This window comes from Mobula hypostoma, chromosome 4 (assembly GCF_963921235.1).
Source record: "Mobula hypostoma chromosome 4, sMobHyp1.1, whole genome shotgun sequence".
Classification (NCBI taxonomy): Eukaryota; Metazoa; Chordata; class Chondrichthyes; order Myliobatiformes; family Myliobatidae; genus Mobula; species Mobula hypostoma.
Genome location: NC_086100.1, coordinates 162,929,367 through 162,954,243, shown reverse-complemented (window position 1 = coordinate 162,954,243; position 24,877 = coordinate 162,929,367). Strand labels below are relative to the sequence as shown.

The window sequence follows — 24,877 nt, the reverse complement described above, 5'->3', positions numbered from 1 at the left end:
GTCTTCTATCCATGGTAGTACTTGAAGTTCAATTGTCATTAAACCATACATGAATATAGCCAAATGAAACAGCTTTCTGCAGGGCCAAAGTGAAAGACACATTACCAACAGCACACTGCACGTAGCACATAGCACAAATAGCACATGTGATTATGATTTCAGGAAAAAATATCATACAGAAAAAAATATATAGCCCAAGTCCCTGAGTGTGGACCTTTTTCTTCCTGTTTACCTGCAATACATTATGCTCCTATCTTGCTTAGCAACCTCATGTGCTCTACCTTCTAAAAATCAAAGTAAAGAACGTCTACTTACTCTCCTTTATCTATCCAGCCTGTACTTCATCAAAGAATTCCAACAGATTTGTGTCCGGCTAGATCTCCCCTTAAGGAAACCATGTTGACTTCGGTCTATTTTATCATTGCTTCTGAGGACCTGAAACCTCATCCTTATTAATGGACTCTTAAATCATACCAAGCACTGAAGTGAAGCTAACACCAACTCAGTCCTGAACCAATGCATTTCCTATCCATCAAGAAAGTTTCATCCATTTAATCATTCAGTTCATCAAGTGCATTTGCACATGGATAATTTTAAAGATACATATTCATAATTACAAAATACTGCCTTCTGAGGGAATAAATTTCTATGCACCTCATTTAAAACTCCCATAAAATCAGAAAACATTGTAAACAGTCAGCAGATCACGTGTGGACAGAGGAGCAGAGTTAATGGTTCCGGTCAGAACACAGTGAAATCAGTGTTCATTGCCTCATCACTCCAAACTACAGTGAGTGAACCACCACACCATTTTCTGTTCCTTGGTGGGGTATTTATCAACATTCCTTTGTTGGATTTGTTTGGACTATCTTGACATCGATTTCTCTTGAATACCCTTCCACTGAGTGTGGTGGAAACCAGATCATTAGATGTATTTAAAGTGGAGATCAACAAATATTTGAAAAGTTGAGCAATTGAGGACACTGGGGAACTGGCACAGATAAAGAGTTGAGCCCAGCATTGACCAGCCGTGGTCATACTGAATGATGTGGCAGGTTTGGTAGGGATGGAGAAGCACGTGACCTATTCCTGCACTATTTTTTTTGTTTTCTTAAACACACAAAATTCTGCAGACAATGGAAATCAAAATGGTGGAGGAACTCAGCAGGTCAGGCAGCATCTATGGAAATGAACAATCAGTCAACATTAGGATCTTGGCCCGAAACATGGACTGTTTGTTCATTTCCACGGATGCTGCCTGACCTGCTGAGTTCCTCCACTATTTTGTGTGTGTTGCTTCTTGTTTTCATGTGGCTTTGTGTATTTAAAACAAGCAGAATGTTAAGCCTTTGAGGCCTGATAGCAGCAGGGTACAAATTCTCTGTCAAGGAGCCCTTGGTTTCTTTGGACGAGGTCTAAATCTGTACAGCTTGCATAGAAGCTTAATTAAATCACTCTTGGAATACAATGCATTTCCCTCTCTGTGTATTAAGAAGATGGTTCAGAAACACTTGCAAAATGGGTTTACAAGTATGCTGCCAGAAAGTAATTATCTGAAGAGAAGAAACAGGCTTGGATCTCTTTTTTCCTGAAAAGTCACCTAATGAATTAATCACTCTCTTAATTTTAGAAAGGCATTAAGAAGGTAATTGTATAAAGTGATGATATGATATTGGGAAGAGTATAACAAGGAAGGATAATATCAGGGAATCACTAATAAACCCAATTAAGAATTTTGGTAAAAGGCTTCAAAGGTACATTTAATGTCAGAGAAATGTATGCAATATAAATCCTGAAATGTTTTTTCTTTACAACCATCCACGAAAACAGAAGAGTGCCCCCAAAGAATGAATGACAGTTAAATGTTAGAACCCCAAATCCCCCCCCAGCTCCCCCTCCCATGCCTAAGCTGCAGCAAAGCAAATATCCCCCTCCCCTACCAGTTAAAAAGCATCAGCACCCACCACCAAGCACTCAGGGTGCAGCAAAGCAACAGCAAAGACACAGACTTGCAGTACCCCAAAGACTATTCGTTCACTATTCATCATACCACAGGCTCTCTCTCTCCCTAATAAGGGAAAAAGGGGTATCTGTGTTTCACAGCAAGAGGGGAGACATAGCAAACAACTCATTGGTTTACAATGTTAAAAATCCTCTGCCCAGAAAACGGTTTGGCTGTGAAAGTCATTATAGCATGGAGTGATGAAGCAATGGACACTAATTTCATTAAATTCTGACTATGAGTCTTTGATCTGAAATTTAACTCTGTTTTTCTTTCCACATCTGACCTGTCTCCAGGATTTACTTTTTATTTCAGTTTAAGAAAAAGGGAAAATAATATAACAGGAAAACTCTTGTGTGCAGTGGTGGTAAAGACAGGCAAGGTCGGAAAGCTTTTTCCTTCTGTAATTTCTATGTACCCGTAATTCCATGCAATATAATTGCTAACATCAGCTTATCTTATCTCAAGAGTAATTTGAAGTGTCTTGTGACAGGAATGCAAAAACAGGCAAACTAAGAGCAGAAGTAATTAAATGCTAATGAATCACTTCAGACAATTACACAAATTTTGCAATTTAGTTGGGCATTAATGTGACATTCTCAAGTATTCTAGCAAACATAATGCTCATATTTTACATGCTTTGGTGAATGCTTATCTGAAAGATTTTATAATTAATTTTATATTTAGTGGTATCCGAAAGAGCCAATATTATCTTAATTATGTCATGGGCAGTTATTTGCTTTAGCTGCTCCTTTAGTTCCTCACAAATTTGTAACATCTGCCTCCAGGAAATACAAGAACAGCAGGCACAGAGGAGCACTGCAGACCCCTGCAAGTTCCCTCCAAGATATACACCATCCTGACTTGAAGATAAATTGTTGCTCCTTTATCAGCAATGGATCTAAGTTCTGGAATTCCCTTCCAACGTTATTGCAGTATCTTCATCAGAAGGACTGATGTTTAGTGCAGTGGATCACCTTCTCAAAGTCAATAAAAATTGGGCAATACATTTTGGCCTTGCTTCAAAAACTCATAATAATTTTACAAATGCAAGAGATTTTTCAGATGTTGGAAATTTTGAGCAACACACCCAAAATGCTGGAGGAACTCAGCAACTCAGGCAGAATCGATAGACAGGAACAAATAGTCGACATTTTGGGCTGATACCCTATATAAGGAATGTAAAGGAAGGGGGAAGGTCCCAGAATAAGAAGGTGGGGAGGAGAGGAAGGATTACAAGCTGGTAGGTGATAGGTGAAACCAGCTGAGAGGAAATGTGGGTAGGTGGAGGAGGGGGAATGAAATAAGAAGCTGGCAGGCGATAGGTGGACTTCAGTAACCTTTGGAGTTGAAGTAACTGGGTTCAAATTCAAAGTTGTGGTGGACACGGCTGGTGTTTGAAATTCTGCCTTCCTTTGTTATAATTCTATTAATGTCAGATGAATCAAGTTGAGTTAACCAATGCCATCAAGAAATAGCTCTAGGCTGAGCATAAAAATATAAAACATAGAGCAGTGTAGCATTGGAATAAGCTCTTTGGTCCACAGTGTTGTGTTGAAGTAATTAAATTAGTAATCAAATGCCAAACTAAACTAATCACTTCTGCCTACACAATATCCATACCCTTCTGTATGCTGCACATTCAGGTCTCTGTCTAAGAGTCTTTTGATCACCCCTATCAAGCTGCAAACAATGACGAGGTATTCCCTAGGACTCTGTGGGAGGATAGTGCTGAAATTGCACCAGCCCTAGCAGAGATACTTAAATTAGCCCTAGCAAAAGGTGAGATACTGGAGAATTGAAGGATACAGCTGTTTAAGAAAGGCTCTAAAAATAAACTAGGAAATTACAGACTGGTGAGCCTGATATCAGTAGTAGCAAAGTTATTGGAAGGTATTCTAACAGTCCAGTTAAGTGAGTATTTGTATAGACAGGGACTGATTAAAGATAGTCAGCATGGCTTTGTGCATATTAGATCATGCCTAATCAATATTATAGAGTTTTTTGAGGAAGTTACCAGGAAAGATGATGAAAGCAAGGCAGTGGATGTTGTCTACATGGAATTTAGCAAGGTATTTGACTAGGTCCTGTATGGGAGATTGGTCAGGAAGGTTCAGTCATTTGGCATTCAAGTTGAGGTAGTAAATTGTTTCAGACATTGACCTTGTGGGGGAAGCAGAGAGTAGTAGTAGATGGTTGCTTATCTGACTGGAGGCCTGTGACTAATGGAATGCGGCAGGCATCATTGCTGGGTCTGCTGTTTGTCAATGATCTCGATGATAATGTGGTTAACTAGATCAGCAAATTTGCAGCTGACACCAAGACTGGGGTGTAGTGTACTACGAAGAAGACAATCAGAGCATGCTGTGGGATCTAGACCATCTGAAAAAAATGGGCTGAAAAATGGCAGATGGAATTTAATGCAAACAAATGCATGGTGTTGCAATTTGGTAGGACCATCCGGGGTAGGTCTTACACAGTAAACAGTAGGACACTGAGCAGTGAGGGAGAACAAAGGGATCAATACACCTTGGGTACATCCCTCCTCACCATTGGTAGTATCTGCAAGAGATGCTACCTCTAGAAGACAACATCAATCATCAAAGGTCCCCTCAGTCTGGGCCTTGCCAACTTCTTGCAGCTACATTCAGACAGGAGGTACAGAAGCCTGAGACCCACACCACTACATTCAAGATTAGTTTGTTCCCTTCAACCCTTCTGTTCTTGAACCAACAATAAAAACCTAATTATTATCTCAGCGTAACAATAGTATGATCAGTTTGCACTAAAATCAACTTTGTTTCTTTTTTGTTCTAATTGTGCTCTTTCTTGTAAAGGTATAGTTTATGGATCTCTTCTGAATGCTGTTTATTTGATGCTTTGTGCCTGTGATACTGCTGCAACTAATTTTTTCATTATACCACGTAGTTCTGCAGAAGACAATAAACTTGACTTTGACTTCAGACGTGATTTCTTTTCTCTCAGAGGTTGTAGATCTTGGAACTCTCTTATGACAAGAGTAGCGGAAGCAGAGTAGTTCAATATTTTTAAAGCAGAAGAAGAGAGAGTCTTGACAAGTCAGGTCTTGAGAGGATGGATGGAAATGTAGAACTGAGGCTACAGTAAAATCAGCCGTGATCTTACTCGAATGAAGAATGGGCTTGAGAGGCATCTCCTGTTTCTAATTCATATGTCTGTGTTTTCTTACAACTTTGGCTGATCACCACCTAATCACTATTTGCAATTTTAGCAGTTGAACATCTCTTAGCTGGTGCACGATTTATAAAAGGTTCTATACAACCCAGTAATGACTCAAAGCTATATGGATTGTGGGATTTGATTTGAGCATGAGATAGGAATAATGACTGATTTTACATTGGATCCTGATTTCATTTTCTTAAATATATATTCATCTGATATGCATTTTATTCCTTCCATCTGGTTTCTCAATTCTAGCCACAAGTTCATAACCCATTGTAGAAATGAAGAAGAGAAAAAACTTGAGTTCTCTAGCCTTTGCCACCTTCTCAGCTGGCACCACAGCTGCTGGTGTCAATCAGTTTCCTGTGGTTTCCACCTCAATACAAACATCCCTCCATTCTCTCCCTCCTTCCAATCTCTGCAAAGCTTGCTGTCTCACTTTTTTAGTTCTGGAAAAAGGTGGTCAACATGAAATGTTATCTCCTTCTCTCTCCAAGATTCTATCTGACTTGCAGGATGCCTCCAAAACTTACGGTTTTATTTCAGCATCTACAGTAATTTTTGTAGGACTGGCAATCTTGCCTAAAAAACATGAGTAAAGCAGATTTAAAAAAAAATGAAAATTGATGGTTCCTTATCTGTTTTTGATGGCATTCTAATTCTATAATTCACAGTTATTTAAATTTAAATATCCAATTTCTCTGCACCATCAGTTGAGCCCTTTTGATTTTCGTTTAGTAACTTAAACAGAGTCCTTGTTTGCATCATTGACAAAGTAAATCAATATAGATTTTCATCAATAGTGGTTATTATCAATGTCTCTGTTATGTTGTAGCATCACAACCATTCTTTCCACTGTCACCTCCGCCTAACAGCTTGACTGCTTCCTTTTCTTATATTGGTGCATCAAATTCCTGAGTGCAGACTTGCTTGATATTACTGGGCTCGCTACTTCACATTCATCAGCGTTACAGGTAATTTGCCAATAACCAAGCCAAACTCCAAGTGTCAAGTGTCTCTAGATCCTTTCAAATAATTAGCTCTTCAAGATAACGTGCCTTCCATCATTAACCAGCAACACCTGCCAATATCCATATTTAGCATTATGTAACAACATGTAACACTGAATCATACAGTGGAAAATGTGCAGAATCTGTCTCAATATTCATCAGATGTTGGCCAAGTACTTATTCTGACTCACTAAATACTTTCAGCATTATTTTTAACACTTATAATGCTCTGCCATTTCTTATAATGACCAGTTATTCCATGTTTATATTTGAATGGAATCAATTGCAAATTTTTCAGTAATTCTTTCAGTCTTGGTGACCTCCAATGACCTTAGAATCCTTTGAGATCTGTGGGACAGACTTAAGCTAATCATTCTGCAGGAAACAGCCAGGCCCTTGATGTGTGCAGCAGAAAATTTCACAGATTCTTGTTTCTCTGCAATCCAAGGTGGTTGCTTGAGATGAGGTGAGGATTGGATTTTGGTTCATCTGATCTCCTGCTCCCCCGCTATAACCATCATTGTAGCTTGCAAGCTGATTTAATAACTTTGACTCCATTCCTAACCTCAAGCAGAAATATAACCAAAGGCCTACTTATTTTACCTTCTTTTGGCTGCTTGAATTAATTTCTCCATTATTAGGGCACTTTCAATTAAATTATATACTGGCCTGTTAACAGTCTGTACTTTTAGGGACATTTCAAATTAAGTTCAAAGAAGGCCTTTAGGGTGTTCTGGATGGGATATCTTTGCCTGATGTTGACACTGCTTGGAGTCCAGTCTGTCTCTTGGATAATGCATCAGCTCAGTCTGCCCACTGCATCAGGAAGAGGCTAGCACAGGCAGGCAGTTTCCTACAAGCACCTTTGACCATACATCCATAAGTTCATCCCAAGGGCAACAAAGACAGAATCAGAATCATGTTTAATATCACTGGCAAATGTTGTGAAATTTGTTGTTTTATGGCAGCAGTACATTGCAATACATAATAACAAAAAACTATAAATTACAATAACAAATATATATCAAAACAAATTAAGAAGTGCAAAAAGAGAGCAAAAGAAAATAGTGAAGTAGGGTTCATGGGTTCATTGTCCATTCATAAATCCGGTGGTGGAGGGGAAGAAGCAGTTCCTAACAAATTGAGTGTCTTTAGGCTCCTGTTCCTCCTCCTTGATTGGAGCAATGAGATAAGGGCATGTCCTGGGTGATGGAGGTCCTTAATGATAGGCGCTGCCTTCTTTCGGCATCGATTTTTGAAGATGACTTCGATGCTAGTCCACATGATGCAGCTGGCTGAGTTTAAAATGTTCTTCAGCTTTTTTCTAAACCTGTGCAATAGGCCTCCATACCAGAAGGTGAGACAACCAGTTAGAATGCCCTCCACGGTACACCTGTAGAAATTTGCAGAGTCTTTGGTGACATACAAAGTCTCCTCAAGTTCCTAATGAAATATAGCTGCTGTTGTGTTGGACACAAGAATGATCTTCAGAGATGTTGACACCCAGAAACTTGAAACTATCATCCTTTGCACTGCTGATCCCTCGATGAGGACTGGTGTGTGTTCCCTTGACTCTCCATTCCTGAAGTCCACAATCAGTTCCTTGGTCTTAATGACGTTGAGTGCAAGGTTGTTGTGCAAGCTCATAAATCACAAGGACTTCCTCTCAGTTAGTAGCTGATATGCAAACATCTTCATGCAGATGGGCACAAATTTCCTGGCATGTGCAGTGTGTGGGTATGGACAACAGAGGTGCGGTAGACAGCAAAGAATTCTCACTGCAAACTAGAACCCAGCCAAGACTGGAATGAGTGGCAAATGGTCACTAGAAATCTGATTCAATGGAATTCCATCACTTGTAAGACAGGTTCAAATGCTTGGACAGATCAATGCCATAAGCCAGGGAGAATATTTGTGGCTTGGCTTTACACAGATGGCAATGCAAAGAACGCAGGTATTTCTCTAATTGACAGTGTAGTATGTGGCCTCAGAATAGAGACTGGTCCTAATGATGAAAAAGGAAAGGATGCTTTTCTGAAACTCCATTTATAACCTTATGTTGCCCTTTTGTGCCTGTTCTAGTCACTGATCAATGTAAGACACACAACGACAATTTGTTCACAGCAAATTCCCTCAAACAGTGATGAGATGAGTACCAAATAATTTGCCTTCAGCAATTCTGATTAAGAATTTCATTGAGCCAAACCGTCCTGTGTTTTTTTTTTACTCAAGGACTGGAATGGAGTGTTTCCATTTATCAAAGTAAGGAGAATAACTTATTTGAAGGAAAGCATCTCTGTCAGTACAGCATTCCCCAGTATTGTGCTAAATTGTCAGTACAGCAATTTGTGCTCTAGAATAGGGACCTGAAAGTGGAATGAGGAGTATTCAAAGTCTCTGGGCCAGCACAATGAAATTCAGAAAGATGATGGAGTATCTCATGGAAACCTACCAAATAAGTTTCAATGCATTTCCAAGGAGTGGACTCGATGGGCTGAATGGCCTAATCCAACTTCTTTATCTTATGGTCTTATGGAATCTACAATTTTCTGATATTTTTTATTTGAAGGGAATAGCTGTGGGTTAATGCAATTTTGAAGCAGGGTAGCTCAGTCTGCAACAGTTAACCCCAGCTACAAGATACCTCCCAGTTTAACTCATCAACCCACTGCCTATTGTGAGCTGTGGTCCTCTGTACTGTTACAACAAAGCCCAATGGAATCTTAAGGAACAACACATTATCTTTCCCCTGAGCACGTTGCTGCCTACTTTTGTCGTTTAAAGTTAAATTGGACAGCTATATGGATAGGAAAGGAATGGACGGTTATGGGCTGAGTGCAGGTCGGTGGGACTAAGTGAGAGTAAGATTTCGGTACAGACTAGAAGGGCCGAGATGGCCTGTTTCCGTGCTGTAATTGTTATATGGTTATATGGTTACTGGACACATTATCTGAGTTTGTCAATTACTGATAACTTGTTCTTTCTTTCTGTGGCAGGGCTGGTCATTACTGCTTGCCATTCCTCTCTTCCTTTTTCCATTCTTTTGTACATTCTTGCTTGTTAGTCAAGTGTCCCACTTAGCCAAACAGCACATCCTTATCTGGATTTTGAGACACAGAGTTACATTATACTGCTTGGAAAACAGGCTTTTTGGCCCAATTCGACAAGGGCAACAAGACTGTCTTGTTCATCTGGTCCCAGATATCTGTATTTGGCCCATTTTTATCCAACCCTTCCTATCCATGCACCTGTCCAAAAGTCATTTAAATTTTGTATTTGTAGCCGTCTCTATCAGCTTGTTTCAAATAGCCATCATGCAGTGTGTAAAAAAAATTGCCTCTCAGGTTCTCTTTAAATCTTTCCTTCTTGCATTAAACCTGCTCCATCTAATTTTAGACTTCCCTATTGTAAAAAAAAACCTATCAATTCCCTACCCTAGCTATGCCCCTTATCACGGAAGGGATTGACTGAAGCACTCCTCAGTCTCATCTGCTCCAGCTAAAACATCAGTTACTCCTTTTAACCCAAGCCATCCAGACCAGGCAACGTTAACTTGCAGGTTGGGTCAGTGGTAAGGAAGGCAAATGCAATGTTAGCATTTATTTTGAGACATCAAGAATAAAAAAAAGCAAGGCTGTAATGCTGAGGTTTTATAAGGCATTGGTCAGACTACATTTGGAGTATAGTGAGCAGGTTTGAGTCCATTATCTAAGAAAAGATGTGCCGGCGTTGGAGAGGGTCCAGAGGAGATTCACGAAGGGTTAATGTATGAGGAGAGTTTGATGGCTTTGGGTCTGTACTCACTGGAGTTTAGAAGAATGATGGGGGATTTCATTGAAACCTATTGAATATTGAAATGCCCAGATAGAGTGGATGTGGAGAAGATGTTTTCTGTAGTGGGGGAGTCAAAGACCAGAGGGTACAGACTCAAAATGGAGGGATGACCCTTTAGAACAGAAATAAAAAGAAATTTTCTTAGCCAGAGGGTGGTGAATTTGTGGAATCTATTGCCACAGACAGCTGTGGAGGCTAAGTTATTGGGTTTATTTAAAGTGGACGTTGATAGGTTCTTGATTAGTAAGGGTGTCAAAGGTTATGAGGAGAAGGCAAGAGAATCAGATTGAGAGGGATAACGAATCAGCCATGGTGGAGCAGAGTTGATGAGCTGAATAGCTTAATTCTGCTCCTATGTCTTATGGAACTTTTTTCTATCACATCCTTCCTATATGGTGGCTACAAAGTCTATGCACAATGCTTCAAGAGTTTGGTCTAAATAAAATAATTTTGCAATTATATCATAACTTCCCAACTCTTGTACTTAGTGCCACAGACAATAAAAATAAACATGTTACATGCTTTCTTCACCACCCTGTCTTACCTGTGTCACCACTGCACAACATCAGTAACACATCACTCAGGTATAAGAGCTTAACTGCCTATTTAATAGGAAAATAGTTTTTCTCTATCACAGACATTCCCTTTGTTCTATCTATCAGCTTCACTCACCCTCTCTGCTATCTAGTCTAATTTAGTTTAATGAAGGGTTTTTGACCTGAAATATTAAATGTTTCTCTTATTGCAGATTCTGCCTGAACCTGATCTGCTGAGTTTTTTATCCAGCATTTTCTGTTATTGTTTTAGAATCTTCGGCGGGACAGAACTGGGAATAATTAAATTGGGCTCAAAGTAATTAATATTCTAAGCCCAAGATAGTCAGTGAATAAGGGCAACATTTCATGCACTTACATGGACTCTGAATGCATTAGGAGTGCAAAAGACAAAGCTTTTCTCTACACACTGAAACAAGCAGGCAGCTTTCAAATCTGCAACGACTTCAGCTAATCTGAGCCACTAACCTCTTCCCTTGCCTGCAGCTGGAATTGAAATATCAATTTAATCTCAACTGATATCTTAATGCAGCGAAGCTTCATCACACTGTCACACTTGCAAAGGAAATTGTGAGATAAATAACTCTGCCCAGTGCAGGTTTGATGTCCAGGCTATCCTTCATCAGAGGCTGCGATTTGGCGGCTATTCGGAAATTACCCTACTTGTATTCATCTAACATTTGGAAGGCATACAATGAAAGCTTTCTTTCACATTGGTGTGTTAAATAACAATACAGATATAAAGGATGAAAACCACAAGGCTATTTCACCTGAAATTGAATATGAGATAGTTATTCTATTTGACAAAGGATGTGACAGAGTTATTTTCCATGAATATTATGTGGTGATTCCATTCGATGAACATTGTAATATCATTATTTTACCTGGCCTGAATATTATGGTATTATTATAGTGAATGGAATGTAATTATTTGATCTGGCATTAAATTCTATAGCTTGACATTGGTGATAAAATATGCTGTTCCACTTATGAAAAGGGCTGTAAAGTATCAATTAGAGAGTGGAACAGGCTTAGACATATTGAAAGCACATTGTCTGAGCACTGCTATATACTTCCTGAAGGTATTACTGGCAATATTTTCAATCTCCTGATTTTATTGAATTGAAATTGCAATATAAATGACATCACTGGGTCATGACTTTTGAATCTGAAGTAGACACTTTGCCTTCATCATCAACTCGCCAGATAAGGCTGCTGGGATACCATGAGAAAAATGAACAGGTAGGGCCATATCCTCTCAGATATGGTCTGCCATTCAGTAAAATCATGGCCACTCTGTTCTTGGTTCAATTCCTCCTTACAGCCATGGTAGGGAAGCTGTTCTAAGACTATGATTCTATGAAATCTGTTATTTCACCTTCTCTCCTCAACCTTTGACTACCTTACAGTCTGAAATTTGGTCAGTTTGAACCTCAAAAGTAAAGACTCACTAGCCACTTTTCTTTTGGGTATAAAATTCTAGGTTTTCCTTAGTCTTAAGAGGGCAATTTCACATTCTGAACCTATGCACTTCAATTCTAGAGCCTCCCAGCACAGAAGGTATCTAGTCAAAAGACAGTGGACAATTGGAATAGTTAATCGAATAACTCATAATCGTGCAGAACACTGTATCATCTCATGTCTGAAATGGAATAACTACTACGATTTTAGCAACTGTTGACATCATTCATAGTAGATAACATAGTTTACACTGGAACTTATCCTTTAGCCTTGGTTAGCATAAATACAAAACATTCTGCAGATGTTGGAAGGGTCCCAGCCAAAAATGTTGATGGTTTATTCATCCTACAGAGGCTGCTTGGCCAGTCGAAATCCTCCAGCATATTGTGTTTGTTGTCTCAGTTATCATATTGGATGAACTCTTCACTTTAACTTGCATGTTCCCAAGGGAACAATCAGATGGTCATCTAAATAGTACTAATTCCAGTGCCAGCCTAGATAGTGTACTGAAATGAGTGTCAGATAATTCTTTAAATGAACATAGTAAATAAATTGACGTAGAACATAGTTTATTTAAACTGAATGAACAATTTTACAGAATCTCTTCAGAGGATCCCAAAATGTTCACTACATCTTTTCTAAAATGTGAAAAATTATCTATTTATTTATTCATAATATTGGACATCACCAACAAGCCAATACTTAATCCCCTTTCCTGCCTCATCTTCTGTCATTTAAGAGCCAGCTACATAAAGTAGATAACCAGCATCTTTTAACCAGGCTAGAAATTGCTATTATGAGGGGGTGTAACTTTTGCTTTGTTTTGCTAAGTTTCCTGTTGTAGCCCATTCTCTAATATCTTCATACTAGCACTCAGTAGTTTTCAACTGGCAAACTGCTACACGGGAACTGAAAATTGCAAAGCTATATTTGAACAGTTAAATACAATTATAGTTATGTCTTATGTTGCTTTCTTCCAAGGCTTAAGAGCTGAGTAGGTTAAATGTTAACCTTTGGAAAATCCAACGATGAACATATTTCCACTTCAGAAGAAATTTATGGTTTTATTTTGAAATGATAATGTTCCTGGTTGGGCCAATGAATAATGCCCATCTCTTGATTGCTTAGATAAATTAAACCAACAATTCACAACTAGTTACAATTGAAAAGTTACCATCAGGGAAGGAGAATTTTTATCAAACTTGGCAATTTTCATTGGAAAATATTGTATTTCCAAATAAAAATCAGTGAAGGAGAATATAATTAGCCCCGACACAAGCTATCCACATCGATGTTAAATATTTCTGACAATGTTTAAACAGTTCCTTGCTGTTGCAGAAACATTTGTCAGAGAAAATTAAAAGCCAGCAATAACATCAGGTCATAATACAGTGAACTATCATTCATAAAGTACCACAATAGCTGGACACTGTGTCCACAAGAAAGGGCAAAATAGTTCATCTGCCACAGAGATTAACTTTTAATCTGTGATTTCAGCAGGTCAGGGGTTGGCGTTTTAAGACTGAGGTAGATGAATTACATAGCCAATAATTACAGGTGTAGGGATGAGATTAACTCAGGCTTGTTCGTGCTGAGTTTTGTGCTGTCTGCTAATTGTAGTAGACAGCCAGCACTGATTTATACTATTTATTGCCCAGCAAACTCAGTATTGTGAATAGTTGATTCCAAATGATATTGGTGCACATACAGGTAGACCGCCTTCTGAAAAATGCACTGCAGCGGGTAGACATTCTATGACCAAAGTGTTCCAAGAGACTGCTGTGTAGTACTGTATTATAATGAGAAGACTGGGTATCATGGTTAATACCTTCACTTAACAAAAATCTTTTTATGATGTTATAATCTCAGATTTAACATTAGCAAATGTCACAGCTGCTGGCATTTAAATATAGCTGCAGGCATTTAAATATAACTGCTGCAAGTTTCATCTACTCTGTCTGTGTATGTCGTATTTCGCGGGTTGCCATCGTCGCGAGCAGTCGCTTGTTTGGAGGAGGATGGATACACAAAGTTTAATTAAAACCTGGGGGCCTTTCAGAACTTTTTAGCAGGCTGCATTCATAATGATGCATTAGGCATTTGGCAAAGGCTAATAAAAAGAAGCGAGGTGTAAACGGAGTGGCCATTGTTGGAGTTGACAGTGTCAGAGTGTTCAGGCTTTGGCTCAACAGGCTTGGGCAAGAACAGACACAGGCTCTAGGTAAGCTTCCATTAAGTTTTATTTTCTCTTTCTTTGTCTATTAGTACATAGCTAGTGCAGTGGGAATCGGTATTATGTTCATTGTGTGAGATGTATGGATTCTGGGTGACCTGCAGTCTCCCTGATAACCACTGCATGAAGTGCATTGAGCTGCAACTGCGAAGAGACCGTGTTAAGGAACTGGAGCTGCAGCTCAGTGGCCTTTGGCTCATATGGGAGAACATATATGTGATAGATAGGAGCTACGTGAAGCTAAGGCAGGAAGCAGGAAGCTGGGTGACTGTCAGGAGAGGTAAAAGGAATAAGTAGCGAGTGCATAGTACCCTGTGGCTGTTCTCCTCAATACCACTAAGTATACCACTTTGGATATTGCTGGGGGGCGGGGGTACTAGGGGGAAGGCATGGCGACCAGTCTTTGGCACTGAGTCTGGCTCTGTGGATCAGAAGGGAAGATGAGAGAAGAAAAGTGCGGTACTGACAGGGATTACATTATTAGAGAAGCAGACAAGAGATTCTGTGGACTTGAAAGTGACACCCGGATGGTATGTTTCCTCCCAGGTCCCAGCGTCAGGGATGTCATAGATCAGGTCCACTGCATGCTAAAGGGGACGGTAAGTAGGTAACTATATATTGGTACCAACAACATAGGTAGGAAAAGGAATGAGGTCCTGAAGAGTGAATGTACGGAGTGAGGTAAAAAGCTGAAAAGCAGGACCTCAGGGGTGGTAATCTCTGGATTGCTGTCTGTGCTGTGCGCTGGTGAGGGTAAGAATAGGATGATTTAGCGGATGAATGCGTGGCTGAGGGATTGGTGCGGGGGCAAGGTTTCAGATTTCTGAATGAGGGTGATTCATCTCTCCTGGGGAGGGGATAAGCTGTACAAAAAAGGATGGGTTACACTTGAGAGAGGAGGGCAATATCCTTGAAGGCAGGTTTGCTAGAGCTGCTGGGCTGTGTTTAAACTGATTTGGCAGGGGAATGGGGCGGTTCATATACAAGTAGATGCAGTGTGTAGTGAGACTTTGAGGAAGGACAGACATATGATAGGGAAAAATTGCAGTCAGTGGGATAGGTTGAAGTATAACATGGGGGAAAAATTGAAAAGGGTAATGAATACAGGACTGAAGAATGCACACAGGATACGGATTAAGGTAGATCATATTGTAGCACAGTTAAAGGTCGGTAGATACGATGCTGTGAGCATCAACGAGTTGTGGCTGAAAGAAGATCAACATGGGAGCTTAGCATCAAAGGATACAAATTTATCGGAATACACATTGGCTCTGTTGGTAAAAAATGAAATCAAATCATTAGAAAGAAGTGACATAGGATCGGAAGGTGCAAAGTCGTTGCGGGTTGAGCTAAGAAATTGCAAGGGTAAAAAGATGCTGAGTTATGTACAGACTTCCAAACAGAAGCAAATAAGTGCCTTACAAATTATAATAGGAGAAAGAAAATGCATGTCAAAAGGGTAATGAGACAATAGTCATGGGGGATTTCAATATGCAGGTAGAATGGGAAAATCAGGTTGGTGCTGGATCCCAAGAGGGGGAAATTTGAGAATGCCTACAAGACGTCTTTTTAAAGCAGCTTGTCGTAGAGCCCACTAAGAGATCAACTATTCTGGACTGGGTGGTGTGCAACAACTAGAATTGATTAAAGAGCTTAAGGTAAAGGAATCTTTAGGAGATTGTGATCATAATATGATATTATTCACCCTGCAATTTGAGAAGAAGCTAAAGTCAGATGTATCAGTGTTACAGTGGAGTGAAGGGAGTTATAGAGGCATGAGAGAGGAGCTGGCCAAAAATGTTTGGAAGGGAACGGCAGAACAGCAAAGGCTGGAATTCTTGGGACCAATTTGGAAGATGTGGGATAGATACATCTCAAAGATGAAGAATTATTCTAAAGGGAGGATGATGCAATTATGAAGACACGTTAAAGAAAGCATAATTGTAAAGGTGAGAACATATAATATAGCAAAATTAGTGAGCAGTTAGAGGACTGGTAAATTTTTAAAAACGAACAAAAGGGAAATTTGAGTGTAAGGGGGCAGAAATGTGTGCAGTTGCTATTACAAAGGAGAAGGTGCTTGGAAGGCTGAAAGACTGTAGGCAGCCAACCTGGACCAGATGCACTACACCCCAGAGTATGAAAGAGGTAGTTTAAGAGATTATGCAAGCGTTAGTAATGATCCTTCAAGAATAACTAGATTCCAGAATAGTTCTGGAGAACTGGAAAATTGCTAATATTGCTCCACTTTTTAAGAAGGGAGGGAGGTAGGAGAAAGGAAATTATAGGCTAGTTAGCCAGACCTCAGTGGTTGGGAAGATGTTGGAGTCCATTATTAAAGATGTGGTTTCAGGTTGCTTGGAGGTACATGATAAAATAGGCCAAAGTCAACATGGTTTTCTTGAGGGGAAATCTTGCTTGATAAATCTGTTGGGATTCTCTGAGGAAGTAACAAGCAGGCTAGGCAGAGTCAGTGGGGGAGTCTGAGACCTAAGGGCATAACGTCAGAAGAGAGGGACGTTCATTTAGAACAGAGATGAGGAACAATTTCTTAAGCCAGAGGGTGGTGAACCCGTGGTATTCATTGTCACAGACAACTGTGCAGGCAAAGTAATTGGGTACTTTTAAAGTCAAGGTTGATAGGTTCTTGATTAGTCAGGACATCAAAGGTTATGGGCAGAATGGGGTTGAGAGGGATAATAAATCAACCATGGTAGGAAAAGTAGAGAAGACTTGATGGGATGAATGGCCTAATTCTACTCCTGTGACTTATGGTTGTGTGTTTATGTGTGCCTGTGTCTGTGTGTGTGTATGTGTATGTGTGTCTTTGTCTGTGGGTGTATGTCTGCCTTAGTCTGTGTCGGTGAGTTGAAGTTCAAGTTTAATTGTCATTCAACCATACATGAACACCCATGAAAACAGCCAAACAAAACAGTGTTACTCCAGGGCCAAGGAGCAAAACAGAGACCTGACAGTCACACACAGCACGAGGCACATATAAGGTAGCAGTAAAATACAGTTATATGAATTTTGCAGCAATTTGCAATTAAACATAATATAGCTTGTCTTCTGCTAAGTGAACTGGAGGGCAGCACCAACTCAGACATCTTTCCCCTGGACTACCACAAACAGGTGACTCCGTGGCCCGAGGCCTAGTCCTTGCTGTAACCAAGGCCACATAGCTCCCCCACCAGCTGCACAGCACAAGGCACAGATAGCACATACAAGATAGCAGTAAAACATGGTCGCTGAACAAAGCACACAGTCCAAGTTCCTGAGTCCATGAATGGCACAGCAGTCTGCAGCCGAACACAACACAGCATTCCCTCCATTGAGTGAACACTAAGGACAGCTCTGATGCCTCGGGCACCTACTCTAATGCCCCCCTCCTGGATCCCTGTAAACAGGTGACACTGGGGCTTGAGGCTGGGTCCTCACTATACCCTGCAGCTCCTTCGCCGTTCACAATAAACCAGGTAACTGGACTTGCAGCATTCGACATTATCAATGCCCAACAGGGTCTAGTGATCACAAGAAAAGCAACTAAGTCAATCACTCACTTTTAGACTGCACACTGCCTTCATGCACCCATTCCAAAGCCTTTCCAGCAACACGGTCCGCACCAAGTCCAGCTTCTTCAGTTTCTCTGCCATCAAACAAGTTGCTGCTGGGTTAGACCTGCAGTACTTTTAAGTTCTTAATGCCCAGCAGGGTCTTACGTTCATAAAAAGATATATTAAAAGAACACAAGAACACCTTTGGTTGGCTCCTGTAGAAGATGCTACGTCCAACTGCGCTGCTATTTCACCAAAAGTGTGTGTGTGTGTGTTTGTGTTTTGGGATTTTATCCAAGGACAGATTCAAGTGAACGTCAGGGCCCTTGGAGAGTGTTGTAGAACAGAAAGACCCAGGGATGCAAGTACACCATTCCCTGAAAGTGACGACTTGGGTAGACAGGGTGGTGAAGAAGGAGTATGACATGTTTACCTTCATTGGTCTGGGCACTGAGTACAAGAATTGTGATATTATGATACAACTGTACAAGATGTTGGTGGAGTATTGTTGCAATTCTCGCAGGCCAGCTATAGGAAGAACATGATTATGCATGAGAAGATGCACAAAAGATTCATGTGTATTGCTATACAAGGACAGATCGGATAGGCTGGGACTGTTTTCACTGGAGTGAAGGTGGCTGAAAGGTGGCTTTACAGAGGTTTTTCAAATCCTGATGGACAGAGACATAGTAAATATGTTTATGGTGAGAAAGATTTAAAGGGGATCTGGTGGCCACCTTTTCAACGCTTTGGGTATATGGAACAAGCTACCAAAGGAAATGACAGATGTCGGTACAATCAAAATGTTTAAAATACATTTGGACCAGCATATGGAAGGGATAATTTGAAGGAATATGAGCCAAACACTGGCAGATGGGCCTGTTTCTTTCCTGTATAACTCTTTGATATGACTGAGATGCTCATAGAAGTAATGATCCTGCAAGCCCAGCTTTGCTGCACGGGGCATGATATACATATGGAGGATTCCAGAATTCCCAAACAGTTGCTATACGGAGAGCTGTCGCAAGAAGAGACGGGGAAACCTCGGGTTGAAGGACTGTGTGAAAGCCAATCTCGCACCTGCTGATGTTGCACCTAAGCAGCTTGAGCAGAGTGCTCAGGACAGGACTGGATGGTGTGCCCAGGTGAGACGAGCCTCCAACAACTTCAAGAATAGTTACTGTGTAGATCTGGTCGCTGCTCGAGAGAGGAGAAAAATGGCCACATCTGTTGCTCCAACAGCAGCCAGACGGTTTACCTGCCCTCACTGTCAACGCTCATGCCTGTCTAGAATCAGACTGCAGAGCCACCTCAAAACATACAATTGATGAGCTGCACAAAAGTCATCGACAAAAACGATGGACATCCAACACATTCTACCAAATGCAGCATCTTCGATAAAGAACACCCCTGACACTCACCTACTAACAATTAATCCAGTTACAGTCTATCTAACATGACATGTTGTACCTACCGTCACACAATCAGCACTGCAGCATATCTCACACCTTTCATCTACTAATCGAATAGTGCACTGATATTTCTCTGCAGTGCACACTTTTCATTGCACAATCAATTTCAGTAACATTATAAGCTGCTGCATCATTCATGTCTAAAGCAGGGATCTAATCCACTTCTTTCACAAGAGAAGTCAGGAAACACAGACTAAGAAAAAATGAGAGTTTAAAATACCAAGAGTTGGGTCAATTATTAATGTCAAATTGGAAATTAATAACTTAATCCAGGATTAATAAATCTTTGTTAAGCAAAGGGATAAATGAATACAAAATTAAGGTAAGTGCTTTTGGTCAACTCTGATCCATTTAATTGGCAATCTGACCTCCAGTTCCAGTAATCCCTTAACAAATGCTGTCTACAGGCAGAATCTACTAATCTGCTAATCTTTCTCATAACAAAACCTCTCCTTTTTATACGTATTAGCTGTGATCCAATAGTTTAGACTTTGAATGACCTTGTGGCTTCAAATCTCTTTCAAAGAAATAGGTGCAGAATTGAGGAGTGTACAGCAATATTACAAATGCCAACACAAGACACCACAGATGCTTGAATCTCAAGCAACAAAAAATTCTGTTGGAGAATCTGAGTGGGTAGAGCAGCATACGTGGGCAGAAGTAAATTGTTGATGTTTGGAGTTGAAGCCTTGCCTCAGGACTTCAATGAATCAAGTTTTCAAACTGAAATGTCGGCAATTCCTTTGCCCCCACAGATGTGGCTCAACCTGCTGAATTCCTCCAGCATTTTTTGTTGCTGCTAAAAATGTCTTTTGGAAAAGTTAACAAATTGAAGTTTGCTCTCTGAAGTAGATATGAAAGATCTCATAATCTATGCAGTTAAGTTATTCCCACCCGAGTTATCATTCAAGAAACTTCACCAAAGCAGATTTTCTGGTCCTTTCTGCTGAAAATCAATTCTTCCCATTCCTCCATTTCAACAATGACTGCACTCCCAAAAGAAATTTGGCTGTTGAAATGCCTTGAGGTTATGAAAGTTTCTACAGACATTTGAGTCTTCCACTATTTCTATCTGTCAGAGAAAAGCAAAGCCAACAATTCAGTGCAACGTAATAAGTAACATAGCTAAAACATGCAAATGAATGCTGGAAGAATATAAACCCAAATGAGCTGGAAGTAACTGTTGGCAAAATATTATTACCCTCAGGCACCTTGTACAAAAAATATTTTATCAAGTTTTGTCTGAATCACATTGCTCATTTTTTAAATGGGAGTATTGGAAAATATCTTTAGAGGAAAATAAATGCAAATCTCAATCAATGTAGAGACAGCCATTTTTTTCATCAAAATTGATGACAGTAGAAAAGAAATGCATTGAAGTTGTATAAGATGTTAGTGAAACATAATTTGGCATATTGTATGCAGTTCTCTTCATCTACCTATAAGAAAGATGCCAATACGATTTAAAGAATGCAGAGAATATTTACAAGGATACTGCCAGACCTGAGTTACTGTACAGGGAAAAGTTGAATAGGTTAGGACATTATTCACTGGACCATAGGAAAATGAGGGGAGATCTGATGGAGGTATATAAAATTATAAGTGGCATAGGCAGGATAAATGCAAGCAGGCTTTTCCATTGAGGTTGGGTGAGAAAAAAGCTAGAGGTCATGGGTTAAGGGTGAACGGTGAAATGTTCAAGGGGGACATGAGGAGGAACTTCTTCACTCAAAGGGTAGCCAGATTTTAGAATGAACTGCCAGAGGAAGTGGTGCATAAGGGATCGACTTCAACATTTAAGAGAAGTTTGGATAAGTAAATGCAATGAAGGGGTATGGAGGGCTATGGTCCAGGTGCAAGTAGATGGGACAAGGCAGAATAATGGTTCAGCATGGACTTAAAGGGCTGAAGAGCCTGTTTCTGTGCTCTACTGTTTTATGACTCTATGATTCTCACTACAATGCATCCAGCTGCTCACTGATCACAGGGCAAGATAAATACTTCCACTAAACAAAGTAGATCTGGTGTAACTGAAGCAGATGAAAACAGATTTGATTGGCTGCAGTACTTGGTGTTGATGAGATGTAGGTTTATCAAGTCTGCTGCAGTTTCAACACAATTTCATATCTAATAAAATCACTTTGTGATGACTGTGCACTTTACTCAAGCACCAAAGGTTGTGAATCCATTATTCTTTCAAGCTCTTTCTCAACCAGTTCAGCTGCTTCTGAACCAAGTGCCAAGTTCCAACAGATCAACACACACAAAATGCTGGAGGAACTCAGCAGCTCAGACAGCATCTTGGAAAATAATAAACAGTTGATGTTTTGGGCTAAGGCACTTCATTGGGACTGGAAATGAAGGAGAAGATACCAGAATGAAAATATGGGAGGAGAAGAAGATGCTAACAGATGTCAGTTTTGTAGATACATCCATATGGAAGAGGGAGTGACTCAGAGAAGAGTTACTCTAAACAGACCTTTCAAACACATGGCCTCTACTTTCACGAAGAATGTGGGCAAAGAAGGCACGAGAACATGACCACCTATCAAGTTGTTTGTCAGCATGGATGAGTTGGGCCAAAAATACAATTACTAATTTTATGATTAGCTTAACTTGGAAATACATCATTGTATCTTCATCATCACTGGGTCTAAATCCTGGAATGCCATATGAAGTTGAGTCCAATAGCACTGGTGAATACTATTAGCAGAAATACTGCAACGTTCAAGAATGTGACTCGCCTTCATCTTCTCAAGAGCAATTTGTGGAGGCAATGAATGCTGGTCTTGCCAGTGTTGGCCAGATCTCCATAAAGTTGAAAAAAATGATTAATGATCACTACCCTGTGTGCTTAGACTTGTGTAGAATTATGGAGACCAGGCAAAGCTGTGGCTTCTCAATCCAAATCACAATGCCACGTTGCCCCACTGGACCACAAAATCTCCAGTTCAGGTTCCTTGGGGCTGAACAATATTTGGAATTAGGATCTGTTTGGGTGATAGATAGTGATCTTTGCCGATCACTACCAATGATGTTTTATGCAGCTGGTGTATAACCATGGACTTATACACAATTTACAACACACAGAGATATAAGAACAAAAGAGGCAGCAAATATAAACCACCTTTCACCTTAGGTCTGTCCTTTTGATCAATATAATCTGCTCCTGGCCTTAGTTGCTCTTTTTTGCCAGTTTCCCCAATATCCTAAATACCGTGATATTGCACAGAACTTAGAAATTAGAACAGAACAGGAACAGGTCTTTTTGTCCACAGTATCAGTGCCAACCTAAATGAATTTCATCTTCCTGTACGTGGTCCATTCCCTGCCTGAGTCTCTTAAACATTGCCAATATACCTGCTTCCACCATTTTCCCGGCAGCACCTTCCAGACACCTTCTGGGTGAAAACATGCCTCAGAAATCTCCTTTAATCTTTCCTCTCACCATAAAGTAGTATTTAACGTTTCCACTCTGGGAAAAAGACTGACTATCCCACCTATATACTACCTCTACCTATCATGAAGTCTATCAGATCTCCCCTCAGCCTCCACTATTCCAGCGAACACTCAAGTTTATCCACTCTCCCTTTATAGTTAACACATTCTAATCCAGGCAAAATCCCAGTGAACTTTTCCTGCATTCTCTCCATAACCTCCGCATCCTTCCTTTATTAAGACAACCAGAACTACATACATTTCTCCAAATGAGGCCTAACCAAACTTTTATACAGCTCCAATATGACTTGGTTCTTCTATACTCTGCACCCAAGCAGATTAATGCAAGGATGCTGCATAGCTTCTTTACCATCCTGTCAATCACATTTCCTTTTTCAAGGAGCTATGTATTCAGAGATCATTCTGTGCATCAATGCCATTTTCCTGCATAATTTCCTCTTACATTTAACAGAGAATAGTACAGCACATTACAGGCCCTTCGGCCCACAATGTTGTGCCGACCCTCAAACCCAGCCTCCCATATAACCCCCCCACCTTAAATTCCTCCATATACCTGTCTAGTAGTCTCTTAAACTTCACTAGAGTATCTGCCTCCACCACTGACTCAGGCAGTGCATTCCACGCACCAACCACTCTCTGAGTAAAAAACCTTCCTCTAATATATCCCTTGAACTTCCCACCCTTTACCTTAAAACCATGTCCTCTTGTATTGAGCAGTGGTGCCCTGGGGAAGAGGCACTGTCTATCTACTCTATCTATTATCTTGTACACCTCTATCATGTCTCCTTTCATCCTCCTTCTCTCCAAAGAGTAAAGCCCTAGCTCCCTTAATCTCTGATCATAATCCATATTCTCTAAACCAGGCAGCATGTTGGTAAATCTCCTCTGTACTCTTTCCAATGCTTCCACATCTTTCCTCTAGTGAGGCGACCAGAACTGGACACAGTACTCCAAGTGTGGCCTAACCAGAGTTTTATAGAGCTGCATCATTACCTCGTGACTCTTAAACTCTATCTCTCAACTTTTGAAAGCTAACACCCCATAAGCTTTCTTAACTACCCTATCTACCTGTGAGGCAACTTTCAAGGATCTGTGGACATGTACCCCCAGATCCCTCTGCTCCCCCACACTACCAAGTATCCTGACATTTACTTTGTACTTTGCCTTGGAGTTTGTCCTTCCAAAGTGTACCACCTCACACTTCTCCAGGTTGAACTCCATCTGCCACTTCTCAGCCCACTTCTGCATCCTATCAATGTCTCTCTGCAACCTTTGACAATCCTCTACACTATCTACAACACCACCAACCTTTGTGTCGTCTGCAAACTTGCCAACCCACCCTTCTACCCCGACACTTGCCAAATTAAAACCTATCTGGCATTTCTCTGCCCATATTTCCAACTAAGCCATATCTTCCTATACCCTTTGAGAAGCATTTCATGCTGTCTGCAAACTTATGAATTAGCCAACCTACAGTATATTTCAAGTTCAAGTTTATTGTCATTCATCTCTACATATATACATAGCTAAGTAAAACAATGCTCCTCTGGGAACAAGGTGCAAAACACAGTGTTTATATATTTTTCACATGCAACACATAAAATAATATTAACACAATAACATTCACAGATAATAAAAAACGAATATTCTGTAGATGTACCAGTTCACATAAAGTGCACATATGACATACAGTTAACTAATAATGCTCCCAGCACTTTCATAAATAATGTGTAGTTGATGGTAGCAGGATGTTCAAAAGTCTTACAGCCTGGGGCCAGCCTACCTGTATTTGTTCTTATACTTTGTTATGTCCTGCCTGGTGGAAGGAGGTCAAAGAGGTTGTGGGACAGATGGGAGAAGTCCTTGACGATGGCGAGGGCTCTGCAATGCAACACTTCTGGTGTATGTCCTGGATGAGTGGGGGGGGGGGGTTCCTTATAGTGGGGTCTAAATCCAAGGGCATGGAGTAATTAGAAAGGCAGGAGGATACTTGTTCATTAGGAGTGGGAAGCTGAGAGGGGCAGAAACATCATCACATTTAATGAGTGCATGGGTATGCACTTGAAGAGCTGTGACCTGCAGAACTCCAGAGCAAAT

General features: G+C 40.4%; 1 protein-coding gene across 2 annotated transcripts in view; it reads right to left on the bottom strand.

Annotated features, from left to right (window-relative positions):
* grid2 (glutamate receptor, ionotropic, delta 2) overlaps window positions 1-24,877 on the bottom strand; it is a 1,226,075-nt gene that overhangs the window by 181,085 nt on the left and 1,020,113 nt on the right. The gene's annotated exons all lie outside the window — the stretch shown is intronic.